Source organism: Molossus molossus, unplaced genomic scaffold (genome assembly GCF_014108415.1).
Source record: "Molossus molossus isolate mMolMol1 unplaced genomic scaffold, mMolMol1.p scaffold_m16_p_8, whole genome shotgun sequence".
Classification (NCBI taxonomy): Eukaryota; Metazoa; Chordata; class Mammalia; order Chiroptera; family Molossidae; genus Molossus; species Molossus molossus.
Window position 1 is genome coordinate 94503413 of NW_023425402.1, and position 20009 is coordinate 94523421.

Sequence of the window (20009 nt, forward strand, 5' to 3'; positions counted from 1 at the left end):
ACACATTATCTTTGTTTGTTTCAATATAATATATATTTTTTCAAACTCCAAATCTGACTTTGAAATTGAAGAAGAGAGATTTGGATTAGCCATTAGCTTTAAAACACAGAAGTCATGTACAGTTTGAGAAATCCTGAACAAGAAGCGTTCTTTTGTCCTTAGTAACAAGTTAGAATTTGGAAATCTTAATGATTCCCTTTGTTTTACATTTTGCTTTTAGATACAATTGCAGCTAACTAATGAACAACTTGAATGCATGTCACACATTTGATAATTTTTTCAAATGAGATCAGTGATAATGCCCCACATTTTAATGAGTCAGTTCAGTTACAAAGATGCCATGTCAGGGTCAGGGAGCATGGTTCCAGGTGTCTCACATCTAGTTGAGTGCTGGATAGAACGCTATTGTATACACCTGGTTTATTGGGAACCACCTGGTTTTGTTTTCATTCAAATAGTTTTTGATGTCCCGGAACCACTTTTCAGAGTGCCTGGCAGAGGAGCGATAGTTGCACTGGGTCCTTACCAAAGTGAAATGGAAACTGTGCCTGAGTTGTCTGGTGTCTCTAGAAATTAGCTAACCCTGGGATGGGCCACCCCATCCTTCCTCGGTCCACAAGGACCCAGATGCCAGAGCATCAAGAATACAGCAAACAGCCCAGCCAGTGGCTCAGTGGTTGAGTGTTGACCCATGCACCCAGAGGTCGCTGGTTTGATTCCTGGTCAGGGCACATGCCCAGGTTGTGGTCCCAATCCCCCATGGGGGGCATGCAAGAGGCAGCCAGTCGATGTTCTCTCTCATCAATGTTTCTATCTCTCTCTCCCTTTCCCTGTAAAATCAATAAAAGTAAAAAAAAAAAAAAAAAAGAAAGAATACAGCAAATAAGAAAATATAGTTAATATTGGCATTCTCATACTTCTTTTTCTTCTCCTCCTCCTTCTCTTTCTTCTTCAAGCGAACTGGACCTTATCTAATTAGGAGAATCAAGATTCAGGGGCCCAAAGAAGCAAGCAAGTAGGTAGTTTTTAGGTCATTTATATCTGGGTAGGTTATACATTCAAGTCTCACATTTATCTTTTGGTGTAGGTTGTATTTCCAGCCATTTTATTAACTGCTATGGTGAGGCTAGCAGTCACTGAATACGGTAATTTTTAAGTTGTATTGAAAAGATGGATTATGAAGAAGACTGTTGAATATTTGTCTCAGTTCTACAGTCTCTTTTATACACTGTGAAACACAGCATAGGTCCTAAGAGGCAGCCCAAGTTTTAATCCCACCTCCAACCCTTATTATTAGCTATGTGACTTTGGACTGGTTATCTAGCTTCTCCAGGTCTTTGTTTTTTCAACTCTAAAATGGGTGTGATAAAAGTAGCTATCAAGCCCGGCTAGTGTGGCTCAGTGGTTGAGTGTCGACCCCTGCACCAGCAGGCTGCTGGCTTGATTCCTGGTCAGGGCACATGCCCAGGTTGTGAGTCTCATCCCCAGTGTGGGGTGTGGGGGAGGCAGCCAATGCATGTTCTCTTATTGATGTTTCTTTTTCTCTCTCCCTCTCCCTTCCTCTCTCTCTAAAATCAATAAAGGAAATATAATTTTTACAAATAGTATCTATCAAATTAGTTGTATTTAGTATGATGGTGATCAAGTGCTTACAAGATACCTGGTATATAGAATGGTTAACAGATTAATTTATTGTTATACTCTAGTGATTCTCATAAAGTGCACCTATGGATTAACTACGAGAATGGTTTTGCTACAAAGGTGAAATGAATAGGGCCTTTATTCTTTCTGTTGTTGGGTAGACGTTGTACTTGCCATAGTAATTGTAGTAAAGTGAGGTCGTTAGCAAAGGACATGTGGGAGAGGGACATAGGTTACATTCTTCTGATTTGTTCATTAAACCTTTTTCCCATTTAAAAGTCTTTAAATGGCCCTGGCTGGTTTGGCTCAGCGGTTGGAGTGTCAGCCTGTGGACCAGAGAGTCCTGGGTTTGGTTCCTGCTAGGGGCACGTACCAAAAAAATAAAAATAAAATAAAAGTCTTTAAATGCCTAATTCTTCATCATAAAAAAAATCTCCTTTTAAACAAAATTCTGAGTAATTTCTTGAATAATTTTTATGTTAAAAAATAGCTCAGGAAAAAAATAACACAGAATTTTAAAGTCTAACTCTTCAGATGAACTTATTGTTTTCCCTTGAGGGTCACACCCACTAGGTTAGTCACAAGTAACTATATTAAAGATGTTGTTGCCCTGGCCAGTTTGGCTCAGCGGTTAGAGCATTGACCTACACTCCAGAGAGACCCAGGTTCGGTTCCCGCTAAGGGCATGTACCTTGGTTGCAGTTTGTCCCCAGCCCTGGTTGGGTTGTGCGGGAGGCAGCCACTCAATGTGTCCCTTTCACGTTGATGTTTCTCTCTCTCTCTCTTCCTCTCTCTCCCTCCCACTCTACTTGAACAAAAAATGGAAAAATGTCCTCGAGTGAGGATAGAAAAAAAAAAAAGATGTTGTTCACATTTTTAAAACGCTAGCAATTCTGATTCACCTAGTTCAACTTCAATTCTAGGTGCATTCAGATTTAAATTTATTTTATTCCACATAAGAAAAATAAGAAACCCCTATCACTTGGAAGATATGCAAAATAGTGTATGATGTCATGCTTTTAAGTGGGGCAAAGTGCTTCACAGAGTCTAGACTGGCAGTGACATCTATTATTATGCAGAGGAGCTCAACTGTGAGTCCCTGTAATGCCCGATTCTATTAGTGCATTACAAAGAACAACATGTAAAAGTGTACATGGAACCACAATGAATTTTAATGAATTGAAATGACCTCAATAACATATTAATTGAATCAATCAGTCCATTTCTTTCTTTTTTTATTTTTATTTTATTTTATTTTTTTTTTGAGAGAGAAAGGAAGGGAGAGAGAGATAGAAACATCAATGGGAAAGAGAAACATGATTGGCTGCCTCCTGCATGCTCCAGGATCAAGACCAAAAACGAGACATGTGCCCTGACTGGGAATCGAACCAGGAGCTCTCAGTCCAAGGGACGACACTCAATCCACTGAGCCACACGGGCCAGGCAATCAGTCCATTTCTTTAATGCTGACTTTAGTCTTCTATGAATAGTCCTCAGACCAAAATGAGATGGGGATGAACTTGCATAATTCTGGGTGGAGAAGACCCTGGGTAGATCTGGAGTGCGAAGATCCTCCCACAGGATTTGTCTGTTCTGCTTCTACATCTTGGAACCATAAGTCAGCTCTATACCTGCTCATAGAACATATAGCCACTGCTGCCTTTTGCTCATGTCTTCAAAATGTGAAGGAAGTCTTGTGGAGAAAAATCAGCACTGAAAACGGGGCAACCTTTAGTTCCAACAGTGCAATTTACTCATGCAGTAAGTATTTTAAGTGACCAGCATGGGCAGTGATATGCTGGGTTGCTGGGATATAGCAATGAGTAGGAAAGACAAGGTCCCATCCTCATAGATCTTACATTTTATTAGGGAATACTGGCATTAAACAGCTAATGCTGACATTAACTTGTTCACGGTTGTAGTTTTGTCCTACAACTGCAGGGCACAGTTCAAAGAGGAGAGATGCAGAGAGCTTGCACGGAGTGGATAGCTGTACGTGGAAGGTGGTCGGTAGACACCTGCCCAGCACCAGGAGAGAGAGCCTGAATGCATCCCACAGGGACAGAGAAAGGGAGAGAGGAGGGGATGGGGAAAGGAAGGAAGGGAGAGAGGGAGGAAAAGGAAGAGGTAGGGAGAGAGAGAGAAGGTAGAAAGAAAGGCAGGGAGAGAGGGGGAGGGGAGTCTTCAAAAGTGAACTTAAGGGAGGAGAAAAAATGGTGGCGGAGTGAATGGAGCTACACAGACCATCTCCCAGGACCAAACTGGATTTACAATGAAAATAAAGACAAATTGTCAGGAAGGGGCAACCGAAAGGCAGCCTGGAGGACCACATAACCAGAGACACTGACTCAATCCTGGTAGGCTTGAGAGGACGCGAGAGGAGGCCGGGAGCCCACGGTCCGCAGCGGCCTGGGCAGGGACCAGCGGCCTCGGCTGGGACCAGGGGACTCGGCTGGAAGCTGCTGCCGCCTCGTCTGCGAATGTAGCTGAGTCCTGCAAACTCAGCTGAGTGCTACGCCCTCGGCTGGTGCCGCAGACTCAGCTGCCCTTGGCTGGGAGCAGCGCCATCAGGTTAAGTCTCAGGCGGCTCCATGATGCAGAGTCTGGACAGAGGCTAAATTGGCAGCAGCCACTCACCTTGGGCTCCAGCAGAGAGAAGGCAGACTGGACTGGAACTGTGTGGGGACACTCGGGATTTGGAGGGTGCTCAGAGATTTTGCCGAGTGCAGCCACTCAGGACTGTGGTCATCTTACTCCTTCCCAGGGCCCTGGGGAGAGGCGGTGGACCCTCCTTCGGAGATTCAACCCCACCTGGCAGCCATTGAAATGCTAATTGAGGCCCATTAACAACCAGCATCTGCACCACCCTCGGGAAAACCTCTTACACTGAGCACCTGAGGGAGTTTTTCAGGCAACTCAGAAACCAAGGTTCTTCAGGTGACCTCTACTAATAGCCTCCGGGCAAAAAAAAAGCTAGAGGAAAGTTAAGACTTCACAGTGGTGGTTAAAGTGGGTCCTCCCTGCCTCATCCAAACCCAGGGGAGGGAGCCACAAACAACAGAACACCAACACCCACAGGGAAAATTTGGCAGACTCCAAAGCCCACTGTGATAGCCAAAATGGTGAAAAACAGAAACAAAAGCCAAATGAAAGAACAAGAGACCTCTACCGAAGATGAGATAAATGAGGTGCAGCTAAGCAAGTTAACAGAACTAGAATTCAGAGCCATGATCTTGAGGAGGCTCAACAGCATGTGTAAGGACATGAGCACCATGAGTAAAGACATAGAAATGTTGAAAATCAACCAGTTGGAAATTAAAAACGATGTATCAGAAATGAAAAACACATTGGAAGGTCTAAAAAGCAGAGTAGAGGAAGCTGAAGACTGGATCAGTGAACTAGAAGACAGGGTAGAAAAATCAACCAATCAGAAAACAAAAAGGAAAAAACGATTAAAAAACAGGAAGACAGCTTAAGAGAACTGTGGGACAACTGAAAACGTAATAATATTCGCATCATAGGAGTCCCTGAAGGAGAAGAAAATGAGCAAGGGTTATAGAATATATTCAAAGAAATAGTGACAGAAAACTTTCCTAATTTGGTGAAGGAAGAAGGCATTCAAGTTCAAGAAGCACAGAGAGCCCCAAGTAAGAAGAACCCAAACAGGCCCACACCAAGACACACAGTAATCAAACAGCCAAAAATTAAAGACAAAGAGAGAATCCTAAAAGCAGCAAGAGATAAGCAACAAGTTACCTACAAAGGAAACCCCATAAGGCTCTCAGCTGACTTCTCACAAGAAACACTACAGGCCAGAAGGGAATGGCATGAAGTAATCAAGGTCATGAAAAACAAGGATCTGAATCCAATATTACTCTACCCAGCAAGGCTATCATTCAAAATGGAAGGTCAAATAAAGAACTTCCCAGACAAAAAAAAGGCTAAGGGAATACATTAGCACCAAACCAGCACTGCAAGAAATGTTAAAAGGACTGCTGTAGTTAGCAGGAGAAATAGGAAGAAAAATAGAACCACACTAAACAAAAATGGCAATAAATAAGTACATATCAATACTCACCTTCAATGTAAATGGATTGAATGCTCCCATAAAAAGACACAGAGTAGCTGATTGGATAAGAAAGCATGACTCATCTATATGTTGTTTACAAGAGACCCACCTCACAACAAAAGACTCACATAGATTGAAAGTGAAGGGATGGAAAAAAATCTTTCAAGCCAATGGTAAGGAAATAAAAGCTGGGGTAACAATACTCATATCTGATAAAATAGACTTCAAAATGAAGGCCATAACTAGAGACAAAGAAGGCCACTACGTAATATTGAAAGGATCTATCCAACAGGAAGATATAACCTTGATAAATATATATGCACCCAATATAGGAGCACCAAAATATATTTAAAATCTTTTGGAGGACTTCAAAGGAGAAATCGATAGCAATACAATCATAGCAGGGGACTTCAACACCCCGCTGACATCACTGGATAGATCCTCTAGACAAAAAATTAGCAAGTAAACAGAGATTCTAAATGAAGCACTAGACCAAATGGATTTAATAGATATCTACAGAGAATTACACCCCAAAACTACAGAATTCACACTCTCCTCAAGTGCACATGGGACATTCTCAAAGATAGACCACATGTTAGGGCACAAACTAAGTCTCTACAAGTTTAAGAAGACTGAAATCATATCAAGCATGTTCTCAGATCACAATGGCATGAAACTAGAAATCAATTGCAAGAAGAACATACAAAGACATTTGAACACATGGAAGCTAAATAGCATGTTATTAAACAATGAATGGGTCACCGAGGAGATCAAGGAAGAAATCAAAAACTTCATGGAAACCAATGAAAATGAAGACACAACAACACAAAATCTATGGGATGCAGCAAAAGAGTTCTGAGAGGGAAGTTCATAGCAGTACAGGCCTACCTCAAAAAAACAAGAAAAATCTCTAATAGATTATCTAACCTCACAACTTAAAGAACTAGAGAGCAAACAAAAAGAAAACCCCAGAGCAAGTAGAAGGAAGGAAATAGTAAAGATCAGAGCAGAAATAAACGACATAGAGACCAAAAAAACAAAAACAATTCAAAGGATCAATGAAACAAAGAGCTGGTTTTTTGAAAAGATAACAAGATTGATGGACCCTTAGCTAGACTCACCAAGAAACGAAGAGAGAGAACCCAAATGCACAAAATCAGAAATGAAAGAGAAGTAACAACTGACACCACAGAAATACAAAAGATCGTTAACAACTACTATGAATAATTAATTATATGGCAACAAATTCCACAATCTAAGCGAAATGGACAAATTTCTAGAAACACATAGTCTCCCAAAACTGGACCAGGAAGAGATAGAAAACTTGAACAGACCAATATCAACAGAAGAAATTGAAGATGTAATCAAGACTCTCCCAGCAAACAAAAGCTCAGGCCCGGATGGCTTCACGGGGGAGTTTTACCGAACATTCAAAGAAGAACTAACACCCATTCTCCTCAAACTATTTCAAAAAATTCAAGAAGAAGGAAGACTTCCAAACTCGTTTTATGAAGCTAGCATAATTCTAATTTCAAAACCAGAAAAAGACACTACAAAGAAAGAAAACTACAGGCCAATATCCCTGATGAACCTAGACGCCAAAATCCTAAACAAAATACTAGCAAATTGGCTCCAGCAATACACCAAAAAAATTATCCACCATGACCAAGTGGGATTCATCCCAGGGATGTAAGGCTGGTACAATATTTGCAAATCAATAAACGTGATACAACACATAAATAAAATGAAGAATAAAAACCACATGATCGTATCAATAGATGCCGAGAAAGCCTTCGACAAAATTTAGCATCGATTTCTGATAAAAACGCTCAGCAATGTGGGAATAGAGGGATCATATCTAGACATAATAAAGGCCATATATGAAAGACCTACGGCCAACATCATACTCAATGGGCAAAAACTAAAAGTATTTCCCTTAGGAACGGGAACAAGACAAGGATGCCCACTTTCACCACTCTTATTTAACATAGTACTGGAAGTCTTAGCCACAGCAATCAGATAGGAAGGAAAAATAAAAGGGATCAAATTGGAAAGGAGGAAGTGAAACTGTCATTATTTGCAGATGACATGATATACGTAGAAAACCCCAAAGACTCCATCAAAAATTTACTAGACTTAATAAATTAATTTGGCAAAGTAGCAGGATATAAAATTAACATCAAGAAATCGATGGCATTTTTTTTTTTTTTTTAAATCCTCTCCTGAGGACATTTTTCATTTTTTGTTCAGATAGAGTGGGAGGGAGAGAGAGGGAGAGAGAGAGAGAAACATCGATGTGAAAGGGACACATCGAGTGGCTGCCACCCGCACGACCAACCAGGGCCGGGGACAAACTGCAACCGAGGTACATGCCCTTAGTGGGAATCGAACCCGGGTCTCTCGGGACCACAGGCCGACACTCTAACCGCTGAGCCAAACCGGCCAGGGCTCGATGGCATTCTTATACACCAAGGACGAACTCACAGAAAGAGAAACTAAGAAAACAATCCCATTTACCATTGCGGCAAAAAAATTAAGATACCTAGGAATAAACTTAACTAAAGAAATAAAGGACCTATTTGCAGAAAACTACAGGTCATTGAAAAAAGAAATAGAGGAAGATATAAAAAAGTGGAAGCACATACCCTGTTCATGGATTGGGAGAATTAACATCATTAAAATGTCCATATTACCCAAAGCAATCTATAGATTCAATGCAATCCCCATCAAAATACCAACAGCATACTTCACAGAATTAGAACAAGTACTTCAAAAGTTCATATGGAACCAAAAAGACCTCGAATAGCCACAGCAATCTTGTAAAGGAAGAACAAAGTTGGAGGGATCACATTACCAGATTTCAGCTTTTACTACAAAGCCACTGTATTCAAAACAGCCTGGTACTGGCACAAGAACAGGCATATACACTAGTGGAACAGAACAGAAAACCCAGAAATGGACCCAGGCAATATGCTCATTTAATATTTGACAAAAGGTGGCAAGAGCATACAGTGGAGAAAGGACAGCCTCTTTATTAAATGGTGCTGGGAAAATTGGACAGCTACATGCAGAAAAATGAAACTAGACCATCAACTTACACCCTACACAAGAACAAACTCAAAATGGATAAAAGACTTAAATGTGACTCATGAATCCATAAAAATCCTAGAAGAAAATGTAGGCAACAAAATTTCAAATATCATACACAGCAAAATTTTCACTGATACATCACGTAAGGCAACAGAAACAAAGGAAAAAATGAACACATGGGACTACATCAAACTCAAAAGCTTCTGCACAGCGAAAGATACAATCATCAAAACGGAAAGGCTACCCACTGTATGGGAGAGCATAATTGCTAATGATATATCAGATAAGGGGTTAATTTCCAATATATAGAGAGTGCTCATACAACTCCACAAAAGGAAGACAAAGAGCCCAATTAAAATATGGGCAGAGGAACTAAATAGACACCTCTCCAAACAGGACATACAAATGGCTAAGAGACATATGAAGAAATGCTCAACATCACTAATCATCAGAGAGATGCAAATTAAAACAACAATAAAGTATCTCCTCACACCTGTCAGAATGGCCGCCATCAACAAATGATCAAACAAGTGTTGGCAAGGGTGTGGAGAAAAGGGGACTCTAGTACACTGCTGGTGGGAATGCAGACTGGTGCCCGCCACTATGGAAAACAATATGGTGTTACCTCAAAAAATTAAAAATTGAACTTCCATTTGACCCAGTGATCCCACTTCTAGGAATATACCCTAAGAAGCCTGAAACACCAATCAGAAAGAATATATGTACCCCCATGTTTGTAGCAGCACTATTTACAATAGCTAAGATCTGGAAACAGCCCAAGTGTCCATCAGTAGATGAATGGCTAAAAAAGCAGTGGTCCATATACACAATGGAGTACTATGCAGCTGTAAGAATGAAAGATCTCTTATCCTTTGAGATGACATGGAGGGACCTGGAAAGTATCATCCTAAGTGAAACAAGCCAAACAGAGAAAGACAAGTATCATATGATCTCACTTATTTGTGGAATATAATGAACATAACAGTTTGAGGAATGGGGTAGTCCCAGAGACGTGGAAGTGGGGTACAGACTGACAATCCCCAGAAGAGGGTATGGTTGGGGAGAGATAAACCATAGAACTTATATGCATGTATGCATGAACAGTGGACATGGACAACAAACTGGGGACAGGGCAGGGAGGGAGGGAGAGGGGGAATCAGTGGGGGGGAAAGGAGAAATATCTGTAACAAAAATTAATTAATAAAAAAGAAAAAAAAAAACTACCTGTGCCAACAAAAAAACAAAAAACAAAAAAACTGGACTTGAATTCTTGGATCCAGTTGTTTTGGAGTCAGCTCCACACTTGCGTTTTCAAGTTAAGACAGTAAAGTCCTCTGTTGTGTGCGAATGGACACAAATTTGTGTCGACTTCTTGCTATTTGAAGCTACATGTGTTCTGGCTAACCTGGCTTTTGAGTATTGGTGTAAAGCTGAGCATCTTCTTGAATATCAATGGAGAAAAAAATTGTAATGTCTCAGAGGAAAATAAGTAATGGCCATGGATTTAATCACGGGCTTGTTGAATGTTACACTCGGGAGAGATTTACGTGGACAAAACTTCCAATAAGGCAGAAATAATCCACTGACCACTCCTGGCAGAAGTAAACTAGTGTGCAAGCCAGGGGTCCCTAGTAGTAATGGCACTGGCCCTGGGGGACATTCTGGAGGAATGTGGGAAGCTTTTGGCTTGGCATAATAATTTGTAGGGTTTACTGCCATTAGGGAGGGCATGCTGGGCATGCTTAGTGTGTGAGAGTCCCGCACAATAAATACTTATCCTTCATTCTGCGAGATTTGGGAATGTCCAACAGGATATTCCTGTAGGTTAAAAAGCCTGTTTCTCTGAACCCACAACCTAACTCCATTTTTCATGTTAAACACAAAATGTTTTTGCAAGCTTTCAACATGGAATGCATTTTCCAAGTACACAGCTACATGTAAATCAAGGGAAAACTGTACTTTTATTCAGAATTTCATCAAGTTAGTTTACATGTTGGAAAATTTGCATCACTCACACTAAGAGCACTAGGGGTATTGGATTCCCTGGTTCAACACAACTGCATCCATATACATGGGCACTGTTGCATCCTGATGATGTGCCAGGCTCTGTCTTCTATAGTCATGCTCTAGCACTTCCATACTGAGATATGATGCAGAACCAAGACTTCAGCCACCTCACTCATCAAGTAAGCTTTTCATCCCAACACTGACTCATTTGTTCCTTTGCTGAGAGAGGCACAGCTTGCCTGCTCATGCCCCTTCTGAGAACATCTGCTTCCCAAATCCTCAAAGATCTTACATTCGATTGGGGAATACTGGCTGAGGCCAAGTGGGCAGGATCACACCACCCCAGCCTCCTTGCCGCAGTTGACTAGGCCAGGGGCGGGCACCTGAATCAACAGGGCCAATTACATTCTCTCCCAATGATTTGGATTATAAACTTACTGCAAGAATAGGTAAGGTCATTTTCTGCTGTGTGCAGAGAGAAAGCAAGACAGTCTGGTGTGCAGAGAGGAAAGGATGGAACGAGCATGGCTAAAAGCCAGGTGAGTGGCCGTGTGGCCCAGAAGAGAAAAAGACACTAGTGAGCAGCTGTTTTGGTTCCCAGTGGGTTTCCTAATTCAATTTCCAGACGTCAGGAAGCCTCGCTGAGTTCTCTGCTGCTTGTACTGTGATGGAATTACCTCTGGCACAGAAGATTGCCTTTGGCCTGGCCACATCAGTGCACCAACTCCTTAAGAAATGACAGTAGAGGGAGCCGTGTTACCCTGAGGTTTACATTTCTCCTCTGACACTCTGTTAATTCATGTGTCTCATGTGAACCTATGTAATTGATTGTTATAAAGCTTTTATTTGAAATAATTTAAAACTTTCTGAAAGGCTAGACAAATAGTACATCCTTCACGCAGATTCTCAAATTGTTAAAATTGACCACATTTGTTTAATCTCTTTACCCATTCTCTCTCTAATTTTCTAAATCGTTGGGAGAGTAAGTTATAGATGTGATGCCCCTTTACCCCTCCATGTTTCCTGAAGCACAGGGATACTCTCCTATATTACTGCAGTGGAATTGTCAAAGTCCAGACATTGATGTTAATATAATATAACCATCTAATCCCCTAACCTCAGTAGGTCCTTACATACACCTTTCCTTTTGGGTCCATATCTCCAGTCTAGGCTCTTCAATAGTTTCTTGGTCTTTTCTTCACTTTTGTGACCTTGACCCTTTTGAAGGTACAGATCAGTTATTTTGATAGAATACCCCTCAATGTACATCTGTGTTGTATTTCCTCATTCTTAGACCTAGGCTATTAATTTTTGATGGAATACCATGAATGTGCTGCTTTGCTTTTCATAGTACCTATCAGGAGGATATACTGTCAATTTGTCCTGTTTTTGGTAATATTGACTTTTACAACTGAGATAAGGTGATGTCGAACAGGTTTCCCCACTGTTAATTTTATACTAAGTATTTTGTACTTCCATCAACTAATATTAACGTCCATTGATGATTCTTGTCTGAAACAATCATTATGATTTTTGCCAAAGTTAATTTTTTTCCCTACGTTCACTATTTCTTCCACATTTCTTAGTTGGCCTTCTAATATAAGAGAGACTTTTCTCTTCTCCCTCACATGTAATTCATTCACTTATTTATATCAATATGGGCTCATGGATTTATATTTATATTATATAATCACCAACTAAAATTTGGCTGTTCAAATTTTCTGAGACGTGGCCAACGGTAACTCCGTCCAGCCGGTCATCTCTTCTTCCCGACTCTCCCCATACATGCCAGCTCAGTGGACCCAGGGCTTTTGCTCTGGTCACACTGACCTGACACCAACCCCACCTCCGGGCCATACCCATATCCCAAGTAGCTGAGAATCTAAATGATGAACTTGACATAGCTGTGTGAACATCCTTTATCTCAGCTACTTGTCTAGGTTATTGAGATCACTTTGAATTTTGATTCTATCATCCAAATGCATTCATTGCTCCTCCTACTTTTGATCTACCAAATATTTCATACATTTTCATTCAGATTGTTGACAAACTCTTGAACATAAGATGGGGAGACTTTCTTGTTATTAGAGATATTCTTTCCAGGTGGAACTGATATACACTAATATACACTCTTTGTATGTCATTGTTCAACCAGCTCCAAACTTACTTTTAATTTATTCATTGTGACCACAAGGTATCTTGAACTATCTTTTCTAATAGTGTGCCAAAATTAAAATGCATTCTGTCTGTGCATAGTAAAGTGACCTTATAAAAAAATAAAATGATGTTAGTTTGACAGAAGGTGTTGTTATTAATGAATCCGTGCTGGCTGCTACTACTCATTGCTTTCTAATCAGAGGGGTTAAGTAACTTGCTCCAAGTATGACTCCTAAGTGCAGTGATGGAATTTGAATCTAGGCTGGTATATCTCTACTGCCTTGCTCCATCACAACACCTCCATCAATTTACATGGGGGTGGGAACAGGACCTCCTTTCTTTTTTTTATTCTTAAAAAAATTTTTTTTTGTGGTATGTGCTCCTAGCAGGAGCCGAACCAGGACTCTCTGGTCTGCAGGTCGAGGCTCAACCACTGAGCCAAACTGGCCAGGGCAGGACCTCCTTTTTCTGATTTTACATGATGCTACTTTAGTGAGATCCTGTCAGAGTGTACCCAAGGGCAAGACAAGGGTTAACCTGGTAGGGCTGAAGAGTTACCATTGCCTTAGGTCCCTGGGTGTACACAGGTAGCCATTCTTCATAGTCTCTTGAACCCCTTCTCAGGATGTCATATTGACTTGCCCATTTGATGTACGGATTGAAACCTAACTTCGAAAAGCAGGTGTGAGTCTTTTTAATTAAGAGCAAAGCATTTCTGCCCTGGCCGGTTTGGCGCAGCGGTTGGAGCGTCGGCCTGCGGTACTTAGAGACCTGGGTTCGGTTCCCGCTAAGGGCACGTACCTCGGTTGCAGTTTGTCCCAGGCCCTGGTTGGTCGTGCGGGTGGCAGCCACTCGATGTGTCCCTTCACATCGATGTTTCTCTCTCTCTCTCTTCCTCTCTCTCCCTCCCGCTCTATCTGAACAAAAAATGGAAAAATGTCCTCAGGTGAGGATAAAAATAAATAAAATAAATAAATAAATAAATAAAAAAGAAAGCCCTGGCCAGTTTGGCTCAGCGGTTAGAGCGTCCACCTGCGGTCCGGAGAGACCCGGGTTCGGTTCCCGCTAAGGGCACGTACCTCAGTTGCAGTTTGTCCCCGGCCCTGGTTGGTCGTGCGGGTGGCAGCCACTCGATGTGTCCCTTTCACATCGATGTTTCCCTCTCTCTCTCTTCCTTTCTCTCCCTCCCACTCTGTCTGTACAAAAAATGGAAAAAATGTCCTCGGGTGAGGATTAAAAAAAAAAAAAAAAAAAAGAGCAAAGCATTTCTAAAACACAATAATAAAATTAAATTATTTGTACAGGTGAAATATTTACCCAACATTATTTTATCTCTTGGAATATCAATATTATAAGTATAGATTTCTATGCAGCATTTTAGGTCAAGGAAAGTTAAGAATTTTTGTCTTCTTCTTCTTCTTCTTCTTCCTTTTTCTTTTTCTTTTTCTTTTTTTTTTGACGTCTTCAATCCAAGGCTCACTACAGATTAGAAATACCATAAAAGCTATTGAAAGACCTACCGATGTACGCAAGAAAGTGGCTTTGCTGCACATGAAAAAGAAGATGAAACAAACAAAAACCTCCTTGAATACTAGGAGTAGTCCACTGAGGCTGTTTTGCTGGGTTTGGCAGAACATTGTGTGCAAAGATCACATTCTTGAGGTTGTGGTCACATCGAATGGGTAAGAAAAGAGGAAGAGGAGATTCTGAACAAAGGGAGATTTAAGGAGACTAGCAGGGAGAAAAATCCCCAAGGAAGAGTCTGTAAATTCAAGAGAAGTGGCGGGAGTGTTCCTTGGAATACTGAGAGAGGAGCTGCACAGAGTAACAGGCACTTCTGGGGGGAACAATCCCAAGCTGGCAGGAGCTCCGACAAGTCCACCCACCAGGACTAGGCCCCTCATGGCTCTCTGAGCTTCTGGGGCATGGGCTCCCTGCCTACCACCCTCTGGGAAAATGGCCTGTGGGCCCCTAAGTTTCTGTGGTGCACAGGATGACCACCCACACTGTGTTGTAGGTGAAGCTGAGCAAGCATGAGGACCCTTCACAAGAATCCTACGAGTTTATTGATTTTATTCATACAAATGTCTTTTTTCTCTACAAAATCTTTATATGAAAGTAGTAGTTCCATCTTTTGTTGTCACCTAATAAATCTAGATATTTTCTTTTGGTTTTATTTTGTTTGCAGAAAACAATATTGCTGAGACGGCTGGCTGTACCTCTCCCCCCATCAATAGCCCACTTCATCCATGGTAATTGACGCAGTGTGTGATGGGACACAGCTTCCCTGAATAAAGACCACATTGTCCAGCCTTTTCTCTTAGCCGCAAGCAGCAGTGTGACTAAGTTTGGCTAATGCATTGTAAGTAGAAGTGATACTGAAAAGCTTCCAGGAAAACATCCTTTAAAAACAGGGTGGCGTGCCCTTCGCCTGCTCCCGGGAACATGGATTTGATGGCTTGTGCTTCAACCATCACTTTGGACCATGGAGATGGAGGTCACAGCCGAGGGTTGAAAGGGAAGAGAGCTAGAAAGAGCTTTCTCCTAAAACCTAAAGAGCAAAGCCACCATCCCATCTCTGGACTTCCAACCGTCAGACTTCCTTGGAGACGGAAATAAATGGTTATTTGGGGATGATTTCTTCATCTGCAGTCAGTGCTAGTCGTGCCTGATATTAGTACAAATTCGTGTAAATATTAGTATATTATAAGAAATACAAGAAAGAAGTCACTGCCCATCACCCATACTAACACTTTATCTTTTTCTTTTTATCACATGTCCTCTCAGTCTTGCTCTGAAATACTGACATACAGTTTAGGAGAATGGTCAAATTTTCAATCTGTCCACCCGAATATTGACCTGGAATAAAACTGCTCACATGCTTTTTATTTCTTCTTCTAAGTGAAATTACAATAAACTAATATTAAGGTGCCAGGCAAAGCAGTCAGCAGTCTCTCTCTCTCTCTCTCTCTCTCTCTCGTTTTTTTAGAACACTGAGAAACAAAAGAGCTTCTGAACTGGGAGGATCTGGTCCCATTAATGTGTCCCTTTTCTTCGGACCCCTTGCATTCTCTGCTTCCCTAGGACCCTCAAATATATCAGATTAAAATGCAAGAGAAAGACAGGCTAGAGATATAAGATGGGAGTCATCAGCCTATGGGTGACAAGGAAAGCAAAGGGCTGAATGCAGTTACGCAAGAATAAGGAGATGGGCGAGAAGGGTTCTCTAATGGAGTACTGCAGAAAGTTCATTAGCATGTAGTGGGCAGGGAAACAGACGCCCTCAATGAAGACTCTGAAGGAGTGGTCAGAAATTCTGAACAAAAAAACATTAAAACATCGTTGTCTTTTCTTGATCAACAGTATTAACTTCCTGTGATCTGGGAAATAAGTTATGAATTGATATTCCTTGGATCAACAAGGAGGTCACTGGTGGTGGCGATGCAAGGACAGGTTCAGGCGGCAGGGATGGGGGTTGGGGAGTGGTTCAGGCAGGAGGAGGGGCTGAGATTCCTGCTTAAACCATCCAAGGCTATATCTGTTACACAGACTAATTTGGTTTGCTTTTGGTTTGCGTTCAGTGGCAAAGTCAGTTACAAAGTCAGTTGTTTGATTGATTGGACTTTTCAAGTCCTTTGAAGCAAATTACTATTTTTATGCAAACCCGGACAATGTTAGAGGACAGAGGAAACTGGAAAGCAACCTTGCTCGGAGGGTAAAATTTCCTTTACATCCGGCACTGTAGTCCTGCCAGAGCCCCCCTTATGGGCAGGCAGCTGAGAAGAGCAGGAATCACTAATGTCCCCAGGAGCCTGAGCGCTCACATTAGCCTTGGAAGGCATTAGAGACCTAAGCACGGGCTCCATCATATCCAAACCCGAGCACTTATCTTAAGGAAGGAGGCTGAAATCTGGGAGAGAAGAAACCTAGGCAAAGTGCCTGAGAAACTGCCCTCCCTGTTCAGGGTCTGGAGTTAGGATGGGAATTTGGAACATGGAAGACTTTCTGTTTTCCCCCCACCGTTTGTGTATTCTATAATTATTTCCTTTTTGCAAAAGCTTGGTATTTTGTGAAGTCCTCTAATCCTGTGAAGACAGCTTTTTCTTTTTATCTTTGTTTCTCGGTGCCTTGATTTATCGCTTGCTAAATATATTTCACCATGTTGTTTACTTCAGGCTGACACCATTGTGTGACTTCTCTACCTCAACTCCCCGCTGCTCTTTTGAGAGATAAATCACTGTAATTATTTATTCTCTCGAAAAGAAGCGGGAGGTGTAAAAGCCAAACTAATATGTACCTTTAGCCCACCCGAATGACACTTTGGAAATGATTGCTCCTAAACTTTGACTCTGTGTTTTCAGGTCCTCTAAAAGTGTCAGATAACTGAGAATTATGGAATGAGTTGGAAATTCTCACTTTTTCAGGGACTGCCAACAACGGCTACGTATTTATAAGGGTTTCTGTTGAGTCCTACAGTGTTAACCCTCAGGGTTGCTCAGCTCACCAACAAACTCAGAAATAAAATGGAAACTAGAGGTTTGGGATTCAGGGTGAAAGTTCAAAGCTAAGGCTAGGGAAATTTTTATTCAGTTGATTTGGGTTTTTTTTTTTTTTTTAAGGTATTTTTAATCTCACTAGCAATTTTCTTAGGTAACTTAAAATCAAATCATAATTACAAATTCGAATTCCCTTCCCTTCATGGCAGCAGAAAAAGAAGTTGCTAGAAATCCTTTCCCATTTCAATCTGATGCAGAGAGAAAAGTTTCCTGAAGTATTTTGTCCTCAGGTGGATGGACAAAAAATGGCCCACATAAGTACCTTGAACTGACTTCGTAAGGGGAACATGAAATCAATCACTATTTCATTCAGGAAATATACCAGCATCAGGACCCTAATGTCAATACAACCTCTTACCCCAACATTAGTTGCCAAGTTCTGCTAGAAATATATTTTTTTTTCTGCTGCAAAAAGTATCTTGGTTCATTGTTCAAGAGTACCTCCCAGGCCCTAGGGAAAGAACCTTGGCTGGTCAGAAGTGGTTCATGTTTTTCTCCTCTCTACTCCTGCCATTTCTATTTTAATCATTTCCCAAATGCACCGTCTCACTGCATGCTACACAAGGAAATGTTGGGGGTGTTGAAGAGAAAGCCACAGGCCCAAAATGGTGTCATGTGCCCTAAAAGCCCATGATAACAAACCTAGATTTAATACCTGATCGAATGGCAATTTCAACCTCTCCCATAAACATATCTTAGTCAACCAGTCTGGAGTTTTCTGGTCAAGCACCAGGAAGTAATCTGTCACTGGACCCTCTTCCATTCCCCATCAAAAGCAGAGACATCTGCATAATCAAAACCCTTCCTATTCTCCTCTCCCAAAAAAAAGGTATCTTGGCCCCCAAATATTTTTTTCTTTTCTATTGTTAATGGCTCCCTTGTCCCACCCTTCTATCTTTAAAAACCTTCGCCCTGGCTGGTTTGGCTCAGCGGTTGGAGCATCAGCCTGCGGTCCAGAGAGACCCGGGTTCGGTTCCCGCTAGGGGTGCGTACCTTGGTTGCAGTTTGTCCCCAGCCCTGGTTGGGTTGTGTGGGTGGCAGCCACTCGATGTGTCCCTTTCACGTTGGTGTTTCTCTCTCTCTCTCTTCCTCTCTCTCCCTCCTACTCTTTGTGAACAAAAAATGGAAAAATGTCCTAGGGTGAGGATAAAAAAATTAAAAATTAAAAACCTTCCATTTTGTACAGTCTCTCTGAGCACCCTTCTAGTTGCTGGATGGGATGCTGCCCAATTCATGAATCACTTAATAAAAGCCAATTATGTCTTTTTATTTACTGGGGTGAATTTTGGTCAGTGGAAAATATTAGGGTTTAATTCATTCTTACAAAAGCAAGTTTTTAGATAATGGAAGCTAATCATAAGCAGAAGCCAAGGAAAAATTTGCAGAGTCCCAATTCCAAAAGCTTATTTATAGAATAATCTGATATATTAAATTTATAAAATTTATATAATTTGCTTTTACAAAATGTTTGCTTTCTCAAAATTTCAGTATTTCATATGGGAATCTTTCAGTTTCTACTTTTTTTGGTTAATATACAGGATTGTTTTTAGCTAAATTATGACTTATGTTAGGTGGTTTTAAATTTGAAATTAAAATTTAAAGCTGACAGAGATGTGAAAATATTCCTGTAAAGCTAATTAATAAGTTAGTAAAATTGATAAATCAGCTACATGGTCATTTGGCAAATTTGCTTGAGGCAAATTTGATGTGTGGTGACTAGAGTACGGAGTAGCCACCTGGACGGTGTAGTGGTATACTGCATACAGCCAGTGGTTCACACAGATGTGATATGAATGGGCCACCTGGAGTTGTGTAAACTAGAAACCCTAGACCTGACCTAGATCATAAGCTATCTGGCCCTAGCCAAGTCACATGTCGGGCATTCCAGTAACCAGACCTGCAATTCCAGTCAATTTGGAGGGACACACACATCTTAAAAGTTCTTAGAGGTTCAAACTAAGGGGATAAAGTAGGACCAGCAGCACAGCTTGAAGGGTGTGTTAGAATCATTTGGAGGAGAATTTAAAAATCTTTATAACCAGGTTGTACCTTGGACCAATTAAATAAGAATTTCTTGGTGGGATCCAGGCATAGATTTTTTTTTTTAAAGCTTCCTAGGTGATTGCAATAGTCAGCTGTTGTTTAATAAGGACTCTGGTGTATGGGGAAACTCAATTCTTGGAATTTTCCCAGTGACAGGGTATGTTTGTTATTCATGGGGGACTGTTGAACCACATCTGAGTTCATGCTAAGGAGGTGATTCAGAATGGGGCCTGGTCATGACCAAAAGACCGACCATATGATCAGAGTTGAGTCTCTGAGCCACAGGGCTGTTAGCCCGATCTCACAACCTCCAGGAAGGGGAGGAAGGGGAGAGTGAGTTCAGTCACCCGGCCAGTGTTGCTATCAACCATACTTACGTAATGAAACCCCTCTAGAAACTCTGGACACAGGCTTTGGGAAGCTTCCTGGTTGGTGAACACATGGAT

The 20009-nt window shown here is 41.3% G+C and overlaps 1 long non-coding RNA gene across 1 annotated transcript in view; it reads left to right on the plus strand.

Annotated features, from left to right (window-relative positions):
- Positions 1 to 18403, plus strand: part of LOC118621564 — a 28254-nt gene extending 9851 nt beyond the window's left edge. The window contains exon 3 of the long non-coding RNA XR_004957726.1: positions 15153 to 18403. This is a non-coding gene — a long non-coding RNA (uncharacterized LOC118621564). The remainder of the gene's footprint in view (positions 1 to 15152) is intronic.
- The last annotated feature ends 1606 nt before the right edge of the window (positions 18404 to 20009 follow it).